The sequence below is a fragment of the Pleuronectes platessa genome, chromosome 17, assembly GCF_947347685.1.
Source record: "Pleuronectes platessa chromosome 17, fPlePla1.1, whole genome shotgun sequence".
Taxonomy (NCBI): Eukaryota; Metazoa; Chordata; class Actinopteri; order Pleuronectiformes; family Pleuronectidae; genus Pleuronectes; species Pleuronectes platessa.
The window spans coordinates 3,396,396-3,414,748 of record NC_070642.1 but is presented as its reverse complement, the minus strand read 5'-3'; positions in this window follow the sequence as shown (position 1 = coordinate 3,414,748).

Here is an 18,353-nt window from a genome sequence, read left to right as displayed (position 1 = left end):
TCACACACATCTCCACTTTTGGGGTCAGGAGGTAACCCACACAGAGCGCTTAACTATGAGCATAGACACATCACATTTCATCTCACTTGCAGCCTCCACCTTGCCTGTGTGATCCTTTCTGCAGGAGGCTTTTTTTTTTTATTTGACAAATAAATGTACAACTTTTCTGCATTCAGACAACTTTTTGTCCACCAGTTCCTGCTCCATCCCACCAATCGCTCCTCTCACCTGATCCTCATCTCTGACTATCAACTGCTCACCTGGAGTGGTGTGTAAGCACCTCTGCTAGATCATTGATTTCCTTCACAATTCAATGGTTTGTCTTTTTGTAACTAATAACTAATAATAACTATAAAAACAGTCAGTGGACACCAACAATCCACTTAAATTGCACACGCTTATAGATACCAGCCCCTAAAAATGCCTGATTCTTCTAATCAAGATCAATGAATTATTCCCTATGAAATGTCACACAACCAACACAAATCATACAATGTTAAAGAGTTTGAAATAAACTTCGACCCAGGATCAGTGAGGAAGGGTTGAAAATGTAAACTGGTTCTTGGTCCATGTCCCATTCTTCCAAGTTCATTGTCAGCAGGATTATGCAACAACTGGATTTCTACATTGATAGGGACAGAAACATAACCTACTTGGTAATAATTAACAACTAACTTGAATCAGCATCATTTTACATTATGATAGAGGGTGATTTAATTTTAAAATGTTATTCACATTGAACAATATTGCTTTTAATAGCAAAGGGTAATACGATGTATACTTTATGTTTACAGATGTCCATAGAGTTGTCCGACTCAGGCAGGCCTAGTCAGAAGTCACAGTTTTCATCAACGATCACTATGTTTTGTCATGCAGAGTGATCACTATGAAGGCAGGTAGATTACCCAGAATCCCACTGTGTTACCATATGTTTCACCCATTTTATGTCAGAGGCTCACATTGAGGAGCCGTCTGCTGCTAACTATCTGAGATCATAGGCAAAAGACATGCAGATAGAAGTTGATTAGTGGAGGGAAGGAGACGGATGATTGCTGAGCTTTTTTTTGTCAGAAACTCAGATTGTGCATAAGGTGTAGAAAACGGTGTGGGCGGATCTATGTCTTACCCACTTTCACCCACTTCCAAGTTCAGATTACTCCCTCCTTTCTGGTTGGCATCAAAGTAATGATTAACATTACTGAAACAAATCTTGGCTAAAATCTCAGACCCTGACAAATCATCCCCACAGAGTTTAGAGTGCACTTACTCTTTGAAGTTCCTATCAGCTTCTACCAATCTGAAAAATGGATTTGATAACAGATGCTTGTGTTTCTCTAGGAAATGAAATGCCTGAACAACAGCCAGAAATGTATTTGTTTCACCTTTGAACAGTACCTACATTGCCAAGTACTCTTTGACATTGGTCCAGATGTCCAAGTCTATCAAACGGTGTTCAAGGACTGCCATGACCACTGACAAAGCCGGCCAAGAAAGCACTACTACAGATTTTCTAATGTGCCCTTCAGTGTTGATGCCCTCTTTTTTTCCTTTTGCTTGAATGAACAGGAAATGTCATCGGCGGAATGACGGGTGATAATCTTCACATCCTACGACTATTTCATCATCTGTCTGTGCTTTGATGTAAAACTAATAAGCCAGCAGCAGCCTGTTTATCATACAGAGCGGATATATTTTCATGCATGTGCTGCAGGGACAATAGCTATGCCGATCAAAGATGAAATAAAATTTAATATTGTGGCTTGTTTATTGTATTGCTGCTTGTCTAATATTTCTCCATCCACATGTAAACAGATTAAACAAGTCAGTTCAAGTCATCTTGACCCTGATTGTGATTAAGAACAAAACTCCACAGTCTGTATTCTGAGTTTGTCAGGACCTCCATCTTGCCCTGAAAGCGCAGAGGAAAGATGATCGATTATGTTATGCAGCAGACCTTTGTCTTTCTAGCTCCTAGAAATAAAGATAGGCAATCATCCATCAGACCAGTGCTAGCGACTGCTTCCGTGGGCCCGAATGTATGATTACATTGCTTTGACTCCATTTATCTGCATACCTCCTATTCAGCAGTGTGGATTGGAGTGTGCGAATCTATACCAAAAACACAGCAGCCCAGAATATTCCTCACAAGCTGTCCCAAATCCTCTTATTGCTATCAATCCTGCTTTCGCTCATTCCACTTCATTGTCTCTTTATTTCAGCACTTTCCTGCATGGCAAAGCTTGATTGATTTGCCTCTCAAGGGTGGGAGACAGCAAAAGTTGGGGGGCTAGGCAAAGTGTTTGGAAGTGTCGCATAAACTCTGACACAGACAAATGGCTCGGGCTGGATCGGATGAATCATTTGACTTTTGGAACAGCTTCCTCTCAGACGAGTGGCCTCGTCATGCCTTTTCTCCCGTTTTATAATATGAGGACAAGAACATCTGTTCTCCCCTAGCCCGGAGCAGCAGGCTGGAACCAACAATGAGTAAACCCACTGGCGGATTTGGAAATTACAGAAAGATAAGTGGGCATTAATCACACATTTAAAAACAATAAATGAACTGTATTATGTATTTTAATTAAATTTTTAAAAGGTTATTTCTTCCACACTATTGATCAGATCTATATACATTTCCTAATTTTGTGTTATTTAGGCTACAGTGATACGTGTTGTTCCAACAGAATGAAATAGTCCATCTTAAACTCTGCAGAGTACTCTTGCTTACACCTAAATTGTACACCTTGTTTCTCATGTAATAGGCTACATGAAAAAATTTAAATGTAAAGATAGTCTCAGATAGACGGATCACCATGGTTCATAGTACTTATCTGTGCCATAGGACAGGCCACCCTTTGCTCTGTACAGGGCTGAGCTAGGAAGCTATTTATATAACAAGTGGAGGAAGGATACAAGTGGAGTTGACTGTCCTTTCTAGGTAGGACAGTGGTCTAGAGAAGACACAATAAGGGTTAGGCTAGATCAGCTAATGTGTAGCCTATATGTTCACCTCATACATGGTGTATTAAGAATTGCAATTGTTATTATTTTACAAACGAGGCAGAGAGAAATAAATGTCCAAAATTATTTTTCTCTTTAAAAAATGTATTATAACTATTGTGCATTGAGATGACACAACCACCGATTGCAATATGCTGCCAACAACAGATAAACAAAACACTAGTATACCTGCTTGGCAAAGGTGCAAGGGAATTAAAACTAAAAATTTGCAAAGAAAAATAAATTTCCAAAATTATTTCTTTCTTTGACAATTAATTATTATTTTTTTTATTGTACACAGTATAATGATACAGCTGGAATTATATAGCCTCACGCAGGGGCACCATTTATGTTGTGCAATAGTAGTAGGGGAGAGCGGGGTACTGTGAGACATTTTTTACATTTGCTCCCCTCTAGGCGAGCTAAAATTATATTAGTAAAATTTACACATTTCCCATTAACTTTAACCCAGCTAAGGGGTAAAGTGAGATACAGACCAGAGAAATCAATGGGGTAAAGTGATCCACTTACTTTTTCCACTTTAGAACTACCATAACAACACATTCCAAAACTAATGTTGGATTAGTACGGAAATTACATGTCATTTGGCTGACGCTTTTGTCCAAAGCAACTTACAATTAGTACACTCAACATTTATGAGGGGCCATTTAGGGGTTCAGTATCTTGCCAAGGACACTCCGGCATGCAGATGGGAGAGAGTGGGGTTTGAACCGGCAACCTTCTTATTGGAAAACCACCACTCTAACCACTAGGCCACACCATGTGATCTCTTGCAAACCCTAGCTTACCTGCACATTGTTTCTCTGTCCAATTGGTAGAGACAGGGATATTGTTTTTCTCTGCGTATTCAAATGCCAGTTCACGGCACTTAACTGGAGCAAGGCCATGGAACTGGTCAGCTTGTTGTTTCAAGCGTTTGGCAAGCTCCTCCTCCATCTCATCTGTGAATATTTTCTTTACCTCAGCTACTGCACCCCAGGCTACTGACTTTACTTCCCCTTTCTCTTTTTAGGGCCCGAGCATCAACGGTGAGAGCCCCTATTGAAATTGAAAGGATTATTATTATTTTCTTTATGAATCTTTTGAGGGTTGTCTTGTCAATATTTCTATCCCTTCCAGCTTTTCTTAAGGACTTCTTTCCTTGCATGACCTCAGCGGCTGCACTCTCCATCTCTGCGAGGGGTGTTTGGCCCCAGGTTGTCTTCCTGGTGTAGTTTCTTGGCATGATGGCTTTTCTACAATGTTTATGACATTAAAAATAAAACATATATAATGTAATATTACACTAAAATATGTTTAAGACTAAACTTAACTAGTGCTTCAATGAGACACTGTCTCACTTGTCTCACTTTACCCCACAGCCACTATTTTAGAAAAAACATCTCTTAGCAATTCAGGCTAATCTTTAGCTAGCATCAATCACATGGTTTTTTATGTTATATGTATCTACCTGATTCAATTTGTTTTGACACAACAGTTGATTAAGTTCAAAGCAAGAAAATTTACTTTTACATGCTAAAAACATTTTTGTGAAAAAACATACTTTCCACAACACCAGCACCACCTTCTCCTTCATGGTAAGTGGGGAATGGGAGGGGCTTGAAAACATAATGGTCAAATGACCACAAATGTGTTCAGTTGCCTTACCCTGCTCTCCCCTAGACTTGATATTGGCTAATTATTAATAATCATGTAATATGATTATTAAAGTAATAAAAATGATTTATTAAAAATAATTAAGCTATCAATTAAGAATAGTAAAATAACTAATTAGAACTGATACGGTTATCAATTAAGAATAGTTAAATAATTAATGAAAACAGGGACCAACAAGTCAATCTGTAAAGATCAGTCTCAGCTTATAAAAGTTGAATTAATAATCTCAATATTTAATAGTAATGATTATATAATAAACAATGAAGGGTTTTAAGTTCGAGCACAGGCTATAGTTATCCAGCTGTATTCACATACATATGCACAAATAATCACAAGATACAGATACTTAAATTACAAAAGGGTTTATTAAAAAGGGAAATAAAGTTAATGTTATTCAATGATTCTTCATTTACCAACACCAATATTTCAGAGAAGATTAAACTGTGTGTTTAACTTTAGAATTTAAGACAAAGTAAAAAAAACAAATGCCAATCAAATTCAGATTAAGATTAAAATCAAAGCACCTGGTTGCCATGGTGATTGATGATAAGTTTTTTTGGGGTTAATGTGGAATTTGAATGTGTTTAAGCACAAGTTGACAGTGTAATGTACTGGAATGTGTTGGATGAAAATGCTGGACTCAGAGACAGAGATGATAATGAATCACTTTTATTGGAAGATTGTTGTACAAGGAGTGGCAATCCAATAACAACACTATTCCAAATAGTTACGGGCAGTAGCAGAAGACGAAGGAAGTCCAGTCCAGGTTCGGTACACAGGTAAGGCAGTCCAATACCAAGCATGCGATTGCGATGAGTGTTAGGCAGTAGCAGGGTTCGGTGAAGATCCAGTCCAGGTTCGGTACACGGGTAGACAAGAGTATAGCAGGCAGAGGTACAGACAGGGAAGAGGCAAAAGCGGAGTCGATTATACGGCAGGGGTCAGAATCACTGGAAGTTTACTAATCATGGAAAACTCTTGAGATACGGGGGAAACAAAGAGGAACTGGCAAAGCGACACAGGAACACACAGACTAAATACACTAGGTGATAAGGAACAGGTGCAAACAATCAGGGAGAAGCAGATAATCAACCAGGTGGAGCACACACAAGGGAGGGAGTGAGGAGTCTGAAAAAGAGGAGAGGTGAGTAAACAATAACAACACAGAACAGAAGAATAAACGATAAATATCAGGCCAACTTAACCTTAATTATCAGGACTGGACATAACAGACGGGAGCTTAAGCTAATGCTAGGATCACATTACATGAGGTGTGTAGCTCCTTTAACCCTAGTGTGGTGTTCATGTTTTGGTCACCCAGCCAATGTTCGTGGGTCTGGTGGACCCACCGCATTATTCGGTCTTTCAATCAATACAGCTACAACAATATATGTAAAAATACTTAACAGATGTTAACTTTATCCCAATAACAAGCATTATAAACAGCATATATGGTTAATATTTGTCATATACCCCTGTTAAATCACATTCATGAATAAAAGTGCTTTTCGTTTATGTGATAAAATGCAATTAAACAAAGAAACATCAATTACAATCAAGATATGATTGGAAAAACTAATATGAAACAAGGTTTTTCATCAGTATTGACGTTTATTTATTGAACTTAATTAGAAATTGAACACACTCATGTCAGTCTACACATGAGCCCCAATGAACAGTTACAGTATCTAGAAATGATTTTTGAAGAGAGAAAATCTTTGGAAGACAATAAAGGGGAAGAGTTTAGAGAATATGAAGATCATGTTTCTGTCAATTCGGAGTCTGACAGTGAGTTTGGGTTAGAAGAGGATGAGATTGACCATCCGCCAGCTACGTAAAAAGTAAATCTGCAGCCAGACCCAAATCCAGGCCAGGCCATCAGCAGCCAACATATGGATGACAACAAATTATGACAATTTTATGGTCTTTTTGCACTTTAGCCACCCTGCATGGCTACCAATGTAATAAGGTGCAATCAGGGCCGACACGGATAGCAGTGACTCATGTGCAGGACATCAAGCCTTATTACGAACTTTTCATTACGAAAATCATTCTGGATTGCAATAATTTGGAGGGACAGCATGTTTTCGTAGAAAGCTAGAATGAGATGGACCAAACCCATTTATTTGCATATTTTGGGGTTATTATCCATGCTGGAGTTTTCAAATCCAAAGGGGAATCAACAGAATCCTTGTGGGATGCAGTAACTGGCAGAGAACTTTTACGTAAATGTGCAGGAATGTGGGAGCAGAGGTGATTGAAATATACAATTTAACACTTTATGTAGTCCTGGGCCCAGTGTACCCGAACATCACATATGTAATATAAATGTGTAGGGGGGGGGGGTGTAAAGTGTAAAGTCACCGAATATATGTTCCTTTATATGTTCATCACAGAAAATGAGCCAAGGCTAATGAGTCTCAGGTTGAAAAAAATATTTTTCTTTTAGCAAACATTGAAAACGTAGCCTGACGTTGTCAGACTCACAATTCTAGTCAGAATGTGAGTCTGAGACCGCTCCATTGGGCTGTGATTATGGGGCGTGTTTCAACTGACCAGGAAGTAAAATTCTTCTTCGCTCAATTGGATAGACCTACAACCAATCAGAGCAACGTAGTATGTGACGTATGCTAAGCAACGCATTGTGAGTTATTTACTAACGCCGGGTTCACACCGGACACTTCAGCGCAGCGCCAAGCCTTAAATAACAGCTGGCTCCCATCCACTCCCATGTTAAAACTTTGTGCCGGTCACACCGGAGGCTGAAGCACCGCGAGGCAGCCTTGGCGCAGCGCGGTGCTTCAGCCTCCGGTGTGACTGGCACAAAGCCGTGCAGCGATCTACTGGATCAACGGTGATATTATTAGCGCTGCCCGGCGGTTCAGCGTCGCTTCAGTGTCCGTTGTGAACAGCCAAGCGCCGGGGCGATAGGGATTAGCGCGGTGCTTTGGCGTCGCCTCCAGGTTCTGTGTTCCTCTTTCAAAATGAATGCGCTGTCGATGTCTTCTAAAACAGACTCAATGGCAGCATCTACACATCTCAGCTCGCCAGCGGCAGGCATGTTTGTTGAAAACGAATTCAACCCAAGGGCACTTTGATGACGTGGTTGATTACGTTACCGTTGATCATCTGTCAATCATTGTATAAAGCCCGCCCTGACAATCTGATTGGCCCGGTCGGGCCATCATTTTTCCTCAACGGAGCGACTCCAGACCGAACTGCCTGACCTAAAATGTTGTGGGTGGGGCTAAGTTCGTCTGGCATCCAGGCTTTTGAAAACGGGTCCCACAGGCCCTAACACCATACAAGGGTTAAGGAAAAACCAATCCCTCTCCATTGGGTCTAATGTTATTTCAGAGAAAACCTTTCTTGAAGGAGCATCAACTCGCTCCCCGGGTCCCATTTTTTTACTCTCACAAATCTCAAATATATCTGTGTGTCCAGCAAAGTCTTGGAATTCTCACGGTGTCGTTATTATTAGATAGGACTTACAGTTTCTGAATTATAGTTGTTTGAGTGCTGCACTCAGAGTTTAGATTTCTCTCTTCCCAGTGGGGAGAGAACAGGTTCATTCAGTTGAGTTTCCATGGCAACCAGATACACACACATAGCAGCAGGGGAGTGTCTCTCTCTCTCCAGACGAGAACGGAAAATTCTTCTGAAAATCAACTGTTCCAACATCTTCATCAACAAATATATCTGCTCTCTGTTGTAAACCATGCAGCAACCAGATATTGTGATGAGCCTCAGAACCGAACTCCTCCAAGCCAACAAGAAGATTATGGCTCTTAAATATGGAACATTGTCTCTGAAGGAGCAGGTGGAGCAGCTGGAAAACCAGATTAAAGACAAAGATGATGTCATAAAGAAGGAGATCAAGAAACGGCATGCTCGCCTCAGGGCTTACATTGACTGCATGGCCGAGGTCACTGAGTGTCGGGACAAGGCCAAGAATATGGGGGCAAGTCTGCACAAGGAGCCACCTCAGCCTGTGACAAACTGTAGCAGTGAGGTGGAGTCGGAGAAGGAGATGGAGAAGGAGATCCAGGCTCTGAAGGAGCAGGTGGAGAAGCTGGAACATCTGTTGAATGACAAAGATGGTGTCATAAAGAATGAGACCACGAAACGGCGTGCTTGCTTCAGGGCCTACGTTGACTGCATGGCTGAGCTCACTGAGTGTCAGGCCAAGTCCAAGTGTATGGAGGCACATCTGCACCAGTAGCCACGTCAGCCTGTGACAAGCTGGAGCAGAATGGTGGAGAAGGAGAAGGAGATCCAGGCTCTGAACGAGCAGGTGGAGCAGCTGCAACATCAGTTGAATGACAAAGATGGTCTCATAAAGAATGAGACCACGAAACGGCGTGCTTGTCTCTGCATCTGGGTCATCACCCCTCTTAGCTCAGTGGTAGGCAATCCGCCTACTACACGGGAGACCCAGGTTCGATTCCCAACTGATCCTTACAGGAAAACTCGGCCATGGAATCAGACTCAGCAGAGACAAAGGCTCTCCTATCATCAGACTCAGCAGAGACAAAGGCTCTCCTATCATCTCAGTCCCCGCGGACACCGACATCGGCTGATCAACTCTACGCGGCAGTGGTCAGTCATGATGCCACGGTGTCTCGTCACGAGGCTCGCCTAACCCACCATGAGGCTGCCTTATCTCGCCAAGAACAAGCCCTGCATGGCTTTCAACAGACTCTGATGGATGTACTGGTTTGCTTGCCACCACCGGTCCCCTCTGGAGTTCCAGTGCCAACATGTGATCCACTTCAACCTGCAGAACCACGACTACCTGCTCCCGAGAGATATGACGGCAACCCCCAGGGACTGCCGGGCGTTCTTCACCAAATGCGCTCTCACTTTTGAACTTCAAGCCTCCTCTTTCCGTATTGATCACGCTCGCATTGCCTATGTCATAACTCTCCTGTCCGGAAAAGCCTGGGCATGGGCCACAGCTGTTTGGGAACAGCAGGGCCATTCCTTTGATGATTACAGCACCTTCACGGGTGAGATGCGTCGGGTGTTTGACCATCCATTAGGAGGTAGAGATGCAGCTAACCGCCTTTTACAGCTGCGTCAAGGCAGGGCTAGTGTTGCTGAGTAAGCCGTGCTCTTCCGCACCTTGGCAGCTGAGTGAAAGTGGAACGAGGAGGCCCTGATGGCGGCAACTGCCCTGCCCCCTCATAGGCCTTTTGACTGTGCTATTGATCTCCTTCCAGGGTCCTTCCCTCCACGAGGAAGGATCTTCTCCCTGTCATCCACAGAGACTCAAGCTATGGAGGACTATATCAAGGACTCCCTGACAGCTGGAATCATTCGCTCCTCGTCTTCTCCTGCTGGTGCCGGATTCTTTTATGTTGGGAAAAAGGACTGCAGTCTCAGGCCATGTATTGATTATCGCGGCTTGAACAAGATCACAGTGAAGAATTGTTCCCCCTTGCCCTTAATGTCCACAGCTTTTGAACTCCTGAAAGGGGCAACTATCTTCACCAAATTGGACCTCTGCAACGCCTACCACCTGGTCCGGGTCAGGGAGGGATGACGAGTGGAAGACGGCCTTCAACACACCTACAGGTCATTATGAATATTTTGTAATGCCATTTGGGTTGTCCAATGCGCCAGCGGTTTTCCAGGGGCTCATTAACGAGGTAATGAGAGACATGCTAAACTAGGGATGCACCGATCCACTTTTTTCACCTCCGATACCGATATCTGAGGTTTAGTATCGGCCGATACCGATATAGAAAAACAGCGCGAAATTATGGTAACAAACTGTAAGTTTCATTGGGGGGAAAAGTCTGGGATCATGAGACTTGACTTAAACATTTCTTTCCTATTTTTTTAAAAACAAATAAACAGATATAAATGTACTGAATTACTTATTTATTTAATAAATGTGCACCAGTAAAACAATCTTAATCATAAAAATATAGTGTGACTGGTTCAGTCAGTGCAATTAGGGATTCAAAATACAATGTAAAACAAAATAAATAATAAAATAATAAAGGAGCTGAAATTGAGAAAACAATAGCTTCACTAGCTTGGTTGGTAGAATTTCAAAATAAATAGCAATCAGCTCTTTATATAGTTTAGTGCAAATGGGAATTAAACATCCATTACAAAAGCATCTGAACAAAACAATAGCTTCTCTAGCTTGGTAAAAACAAAAAAGAAAAAAAATTAGAGGTGGTCCCAACTTGTAACTTGTAATAAATAATAAAGGAGCTGAAATTTAGAAAACATAGCTTCACTAGCTTGGTTGGTAGACTTTCAAAATAATAATAATAATAATAATTTCTTTTAGGGTAGCTGCAATCGCGTCACTGGTGTGTGACCCACGGAAGTTTTTTGCATTTAACATTGCACTGTGTGGCACGAAACTCTCATTCAGCCAGTGTGCTGTTAAACTCAAAAGTGACACGGGGGAAACGTCAGAGCTCCAGATATCTGTCGTGAAACTCAGAGCTTTGACGTCTTTTATCTTCTCCAATATGTGTTTGGACACTTTACCATGCAGTTCAGGTAGAGCCGTCTCGGACAAATATTTTCGGCTTACCATGTCATACCGTGGCTCCAGGTGGCTAATTAGCAGCCGAAATCCCTTGTCTCCAACAACGACAGCGGTTGCCCATCCATTACGATAAAGTTCAAAATACTTTCGGTGATTTTGGTTGCCTGCACACTATTCATTGGAAATTTGTCTCCTCTTTCCTTCATTTCCTTTAAGGTTAGCTGCTTCATGCCGCCTCCTTTTTTTTTTATTCTGTTCAACGAACTCCGCGTGCTCTCTCACATGACATTTTTGTAACTGCTTTATGAGGTTTGTCGTATTATAACTAGACGTTTTAGTACCGCCCCTCGGAACATTCACTCTACAGATGTTGCACGTAGCCGTGGAGCTTGTTGGCTGAGATAATGTGTAAAAGCTCCAGATAGCCGATCCTTTCGCTCGCTCCATTTGGTAAACACTGTAGGCTCCGCACGGCGTGTTGCTTGCGTATGACGTCACTCACAGCGCACAGCATAGAATTACACTGAATAGATCAGCCGATATGGATCGGCCCATTGTCACCGATACCCGATCTAGAAATTTCTTCAATATCGGTACCGATACCGATACAAATATCGGATCGGTGCATCCCTATGCTAAACCATTTTGTTTTTGTCTATTTGGATGACATTTTGTTTTTCTCCAAATCCCTCTTATGCCCAACACTTTGATTTACGATGTCAATCTCTGGTTGCTAGATAATCTTGAAAATATTTTGAAAAAACAACCTTCTTTCTTCTTCTATACACTGTTGTTTCATGCCGTTATTTAATTAATGTGTTAAGTATGACTGTGCCGGGATCGTGTCCCTTTAAATATACATGTGCGTGATGACGTTGAGCCCAGTGTGTGCTGGGTAACGTGATGAAGTTGAGCCCAAGGCTTGCAGGGTGATTTAGCGCAATTTGGTTATGCTAGTTTTGAGCTACAAAATAAACGGGACACAGACTTGTGTTCCCAACTTCAGGAATTGTTTTCTGTGTTTAAATGCAATTCCCACAATGTCAAGATATTAAACCCGGATGCTCTGTGTATTTGTTGAACTGTTGACTTAAATTATCAACAGTCTTTCTAAGGAAAACACCTACTCTCCCTTTATATAACTTGTGTCCACAAGTACTCTGCTTACGTACAAGATTGTACACCCGCTCCTCAAAAAATACAGCTAATATGAATCAGCCTGATGGTGAAAGGAGAAACAAACGGAATGTAAAATCCTCTCAAACACAGTTACAGAGTAGTTTGCCTTGCAATGGAAATCGCAGTGGCATTGATTATCACCATGTGTAGATTAGACAGAGAGCAGAGTCAGCTGAGAGCAATACTCTGGGACAGAGACTTTGGGGCAATTAACAGCATTGAAACCATTTTGTGTATTGATCGTAAGCAGCAGGGCTTTTCATGGAGAAGTCCCACCAGCGCCAAACAGCTCTCCCTCACTAATCCCCTGCACGCTTTCCATTTTTAATGAACTTCATTTATATTTGTTACAAGCGTTTTAACATTTAAAAAGGGGCTTTTTTCCATTGCCTGTTGGAAAAAAGAAAGACATCGCCCCAATGCATTCTTTATACATAAACAAAAACACATCTCCATGGGTGTGCTTACACCTGTCTTTTCAAAGGCTTCCAAACACGCAGGGCATAAAATCATCCTCATCAGATTTAGAATTTAATGAGCCAAGCAACACTATAACGTAACCAGATGGCAGCCGAGAGGGTGGGAATGAAATACACAACCACAGACTACAGCAGTTACAACAACATTGGACAATTCCCATACTTAAAATGTTTTTAATGGGTCTGTGGGTCAATTCATTAACGATAGTTATTGTAATGCAGCAAGTAAACTGGGAGGATTAATAAGAACTTAAATTGCTGCTAATGGCTAACTAACAGTTTTTTTTATATGAAAATCTGGTACTTCTTATGACCTCTTGGCTGTTGTTAAATTCTTACAATGTACTTTAAAGGGGACATATTATGAAAATTCCACTTTTGTAGTTCTTCTTCACGTTAATTTGGGTAGCTGGCATGTCTACCGTCCCAAAAACTCTGGAAAAAACAACTCCTGCAATTTGTTGTGGTTCCTCTATGTCAGAAACGATACGCTAGATGGCGTCGAATTTGATTACGACCCGTAAATACTTCATAGTCTCGCTATATGGCCTTGGACCACCCCCCACCATCATCTCACCAGCTCTTTGGAGAGACGGCCCGGCTCCGTCTGTGTCTGCTCACACCTTGTGATACTCATATTCAGATGTGTTAATAGGGACATACATTTTTTATAAATGCTAAAATGCTCAGTTTCTCAAGAGTTCTTTGCGGAAATACAATCTTACAAACAAAACATGCCATCTGGCTGTTCACACCGGAAAGGGGACTTCTCCGTGCCAGTCTGCACGCGATTCTGCTTCTTCTGCTACTTTGCAGTCACACATATAGCTGATATGTGTCATGGGTAGGTAATAACTTAATGTAGGCTTCGCTGCCGTTGTGAACAGTCCAATTGATTAACATGGGAGCCAAAAGGAAGTAGACAGTATTTTGTGGCGCTTCACGGCGCTCCCGCCTTCGGTGTTTGTCCGGGCGCTACAACCCTTCGTTTGTGAGGGGAAAGGTGAAATAAAAACCAGTTGTAAGTAAATTTTAAATAAGTTATTTATTTCCCCAAAAGTTAAAGGATTAGAAAAATAAAAAGGTGAGGAAAACTATAAACGAAGGGCCGAAGGATGATGCCCACAATCAAATAAATACAATCAATGAATCAACCAATTAACCCCCCAAAAACCAATGGAAACAAATATCCTAACTTTCTAACTATTAGAGGACAGCACCCGTAAACCTAGAGTGAGTAACACACACTTCAATCCTACCATGTAAAGCTATTTGATCAGTTTTTAGAATAGCCTGGCCAAGTCCCCTGGTATTTAGTGATAAATTTAACGAATGACTCATATATTACAATCATGAGGGAAGCAAACAAGCTTGCATGTCAAGCAGTGCGACACGTGAGGCATGTCTGGTCAGTCAAGTTCTGCCGTGACTGGCAGGTTGTATGTGCTTATGTATTCTTTGGGTTCCTGGCGTCTCAGGGTTTGGTGGAGTGGGCACCAGGTACAGGAAACAAGCAGCTGCTGAAAGTTGAGGGAGGCTATGCCTTCCCAGCTGGGGCCAACCACGGAACAGGAAGGGCAGCCCTTGATTAACATCTTTCATGGACTCTAATATTATGATGACGCAACCATCCACCTCCACTTCCTCCCTTCATGGAATTCTTTTCTGAGTTATGCCATCACAACTCCCTCTTTCCTCCCATCAAAACTATTACAGCTGTTCTAAATATGTATGTGGACTCATGCTGTCTTTCTAGCGGGTGGACAGTCTGCAGTTCTCATGTTGGCTCTTCTCTTGTATATCTTGTATATATACACCCATATGCATTAGAAGAAAAAGTCCAGAATCGATTTCCTCCCCTCTCTTCCCTCAATTCAAGTTAACATTAAATAGAATTGATTGATTCCATGTTTCTTGCAACAACAAAGGTTTGTATGGAAAAAGATTAAAAAAAACACAGTGATGAAAATAATGGTCAGAACAGTTGCAAGACCAAATCAGCAACAATCAGGTGGCTTCAACAGAAAAAATACTTCACAGTCTACTTAAAAGTGAATTTTGCAGAAGACAAGACCTAAATAGATGATAATATAAACAAGTCAAATTAGAATCATTTATGTTTCCTTTGTCTGGAGTACAACATTTAACATGTACTAACATCTGTTAACTGCCACCGGTGGTTGCCGCTCAGTGTGTTTCTGTTTCAAGGTAGGCCTTTAGTGCAATGCAATATTTATTGAGCCTTATGTTTCCCTTGTCTCGTCTCCCTTTGCTCAAGGACAGAGGCAGACATGTTTTGATGTGTACGGGCAGGAATGCAGGAGTCTCTCGCTAATGATCTGGCGAGCTGATGGGGGCCTCAGGGTGCTCTCTGCTTGCAGACTGCTGCAGCCAATCTGAAATTAGGAGGGTCACCAGTTAACTAATGAGGCCATATTGTCCAGGGACAATGGAAGGAGAACAAAAGAGAGAGAGGATAGATGAAAAGGTGAAAGTATGGAAGTGGAATAAAGACTTTGGGTTAGGTGATTCTATAAGGGTTAGAGGAATAGATATCCAAGGTAACTCATCCATCTCATTGGTCTATATTAAAAATCTAGCTGCAACAGCGATTGTAAAGTTAAAGCAGGGAAGTTATTTAAAATAGGCAAAACGTTTATGATCTTGAGTATAGAGTTGCCAAGATGGAATAAGAATGTGTACACACGCTGGCGAAAAATTACACAACTATTCCACTGATCTATATGTGGTGGTGGCAGATGCACAGTATATGAGTACATGCAGGGATAAAGGCTGCAAGCTGGATGTTATCAATGCAGGGTTTAAATACCTAAACAGTCACCTGTGTATATTGCTTAACAAGGAAGGAACATGCTAACGTGTGTTTAGGGCTTCAGGGCTACATGAAGTGTCTTATACTATATGTAAACAGAACTGTTAAGGCTGTGGCCAAAAATATATTTTGCTGAGGAAGGTCCCTAACTAAGTGAAAAGACCCAGTGGTGATGATGATGCTGATGGCATAATAAGAACTGGTCTAATTCTCTCATTGCTGGGGAAAAGAGCTTAATGCTTCCTTTCTGATCTTCTTTCCTTGCATAAATGATGAACCAGTGTTTCCTTTGCTACTCTTTGCCATTGGACAATTACAAGTGAAGTACCTATGTAGTTTCACAAATGTAGAACCGCATTATTATAGAAACAGGGCACCTGTTTTATGCTTGTGGCATGATCTAAAACCGGGGTGTCAAACTCATATTAGTTAAAGGGCCACATACTGCCAACTTTGATCTCAAGTGGGCCAGACCAGAAAAATCATAGCATAATAGCTTTGTACCCCCCCCCCCCCCCCTTTTTTTCTATCTGCTTTAACAATATCTTTGTCATTACTTTCAAATACTTTGTAAGCATGAAAATGTTCATTGAAATGGTCAACCACAAGCTTGTTTACAAGGAAGGAGATAACACTGTCAGCAATTATTTTTTCTATTCTGCAAAACACAGGCATTTCATGTTCAATCTCACTGCAAATTATTAGTCCTGCCCTGTACTCTGTCCCACTGATTGTAACCCAGTTAGTTGCATGGATATCTTGTGATACAGACTCACCAAGCTAGGGCCAACACATCGCCATAGTCCTCATTGTCCACATAAATAGATTTCATTGGTCCATACTCAATACATTTTGAATGTGATGTCTCCCAATGACATGCAATAGACTTTTGAAGTTTTTAAGAGTATTTTTAAAAATCCTGTGTTTCGCCTCAAATCTCATGCTCCACATATGTATTAGTGGTCCAATTTTCCGGATACAAGATGGGTAGTGTATCATAAAGTGATGTTTTGGGATCAGGTTTCTATCGGGATACAGATCTTTGAACTACAGAAATACAGAACTCATGATGTTCCATTATCAAATGCTTAAGAAGTACAGTCATGCCAAGTGTAACAGATGGAGAAAATATAATGTTGATTATCTGCAGTAAAAGCAGCAGCAAAAACCAGTTTTGGTTTCCTTCTGGCACAATGTCACCAAAAAGCAGAGGAATGTTTCTTACAAGACAAAGAGTCTGAATGGAATTTAGCCCTATATTATTGCCACTACTGTCCAAGTTAATCCTTGTAGGTAGATTTTTGCGCTTCACATACCCATAGTCAAAGGCATAAATTCTAGACCACAGATCAGGTTTCGACAAAACCTTTTCTGAGAGATATTCCAACAGTAACTTCAGCTCATACTGAGCCACACCTTCAAGAATGTCATGCATAATGTTCAAAGAAAAATTATGACAAACATGAAAGAACTGTAGGCTGTTAAGAATAGAATTATTTTTTAAACCAAACACAGATAACTTCTGTGGGTCTGACTGCAACTCATTACAGTGCATTTCAAAAAGTTCCTTTCCACGCAAGATTATCTTGGGGTCATCCTCATTGTAAACATTCTGGGCATCCTCTTTTTTTATCAAACATAAACGACAAAAATAACGTCCACTGAAAGATTCTGTAAATCCCAGAATTGCGTGCATCCCTAAATTGTCCTCAGTTATCTGACATATAGTGCCATGGACTTTTTCAGCAGAAAATGGCAAATCAAGGCCACAACTCTCAAGTGTTTTGATGTCATTAATCAGTGGCTCTAGAATAGGATTAAAGCCATATTTTTTCAAATCTTCAGAGTGAAACAATGTAACCAAATGAATATTCATCAATGCAGTTAGACTTTGGTGGCAGATTTCTGAGGATAAAATACAGAGCACCTATTTTGTGAAAACCACGTTTTGAACCTAGTGGGTTAGCAGTCTCAAAGTCGTCATAAAACGACTGGATTTGTAAAGAATTCGGGTGTTTAGAGAACAATGGGTGTGTCTTAGAATAACTTCCATCACAAAAGTCTTCGTATCTGTCAGGTCTTGATATACAAGTTTCCCCAAGCAGTTTACAAATATCCGCATTTCGGCACATGAATTTTATTGTTTCCAAAATTGGTATGTAAACAAATGTATCGTTCACTGGGACTTGATCATAAGTACCTGTTTGTTTATTTCGCCTTGTATCAAATCGAATTCCTAGAACTCTTTCGACTGGCTCCACAACACCCCATTTTTTGTTGAAATAATTCAGTCTTTTACTTTCAGTACTGAAGTTAATAAATGGGTTTTCAAAAGTCTGCAGATCTTTTTCCAATGTAGCTCTTACAGGATTATCTTTAGGCACAGCAGACAGTACTTGCTGCTTAACCTGAGAGTGCAGTCCACTAGCAAGTTCTTCCAAATCACCAACAACTGATGAAACAACACTATTTGCTATGCCACTTCCTTGTAGTTTAGCAATAATTGAAGCACAAATATTTTCTGTATTTTCTTGGTTTCTTTGACCTGATCCATCCAAACACTCTGACACTTGTTCCAGCAACTTCTGAGGTATCTTGGAGCATGTGGAAATTAGTTTGAAATGACTCTGGCCTTGCTGCATTTCTACTTTGACAAGAATCGTTCTCATGA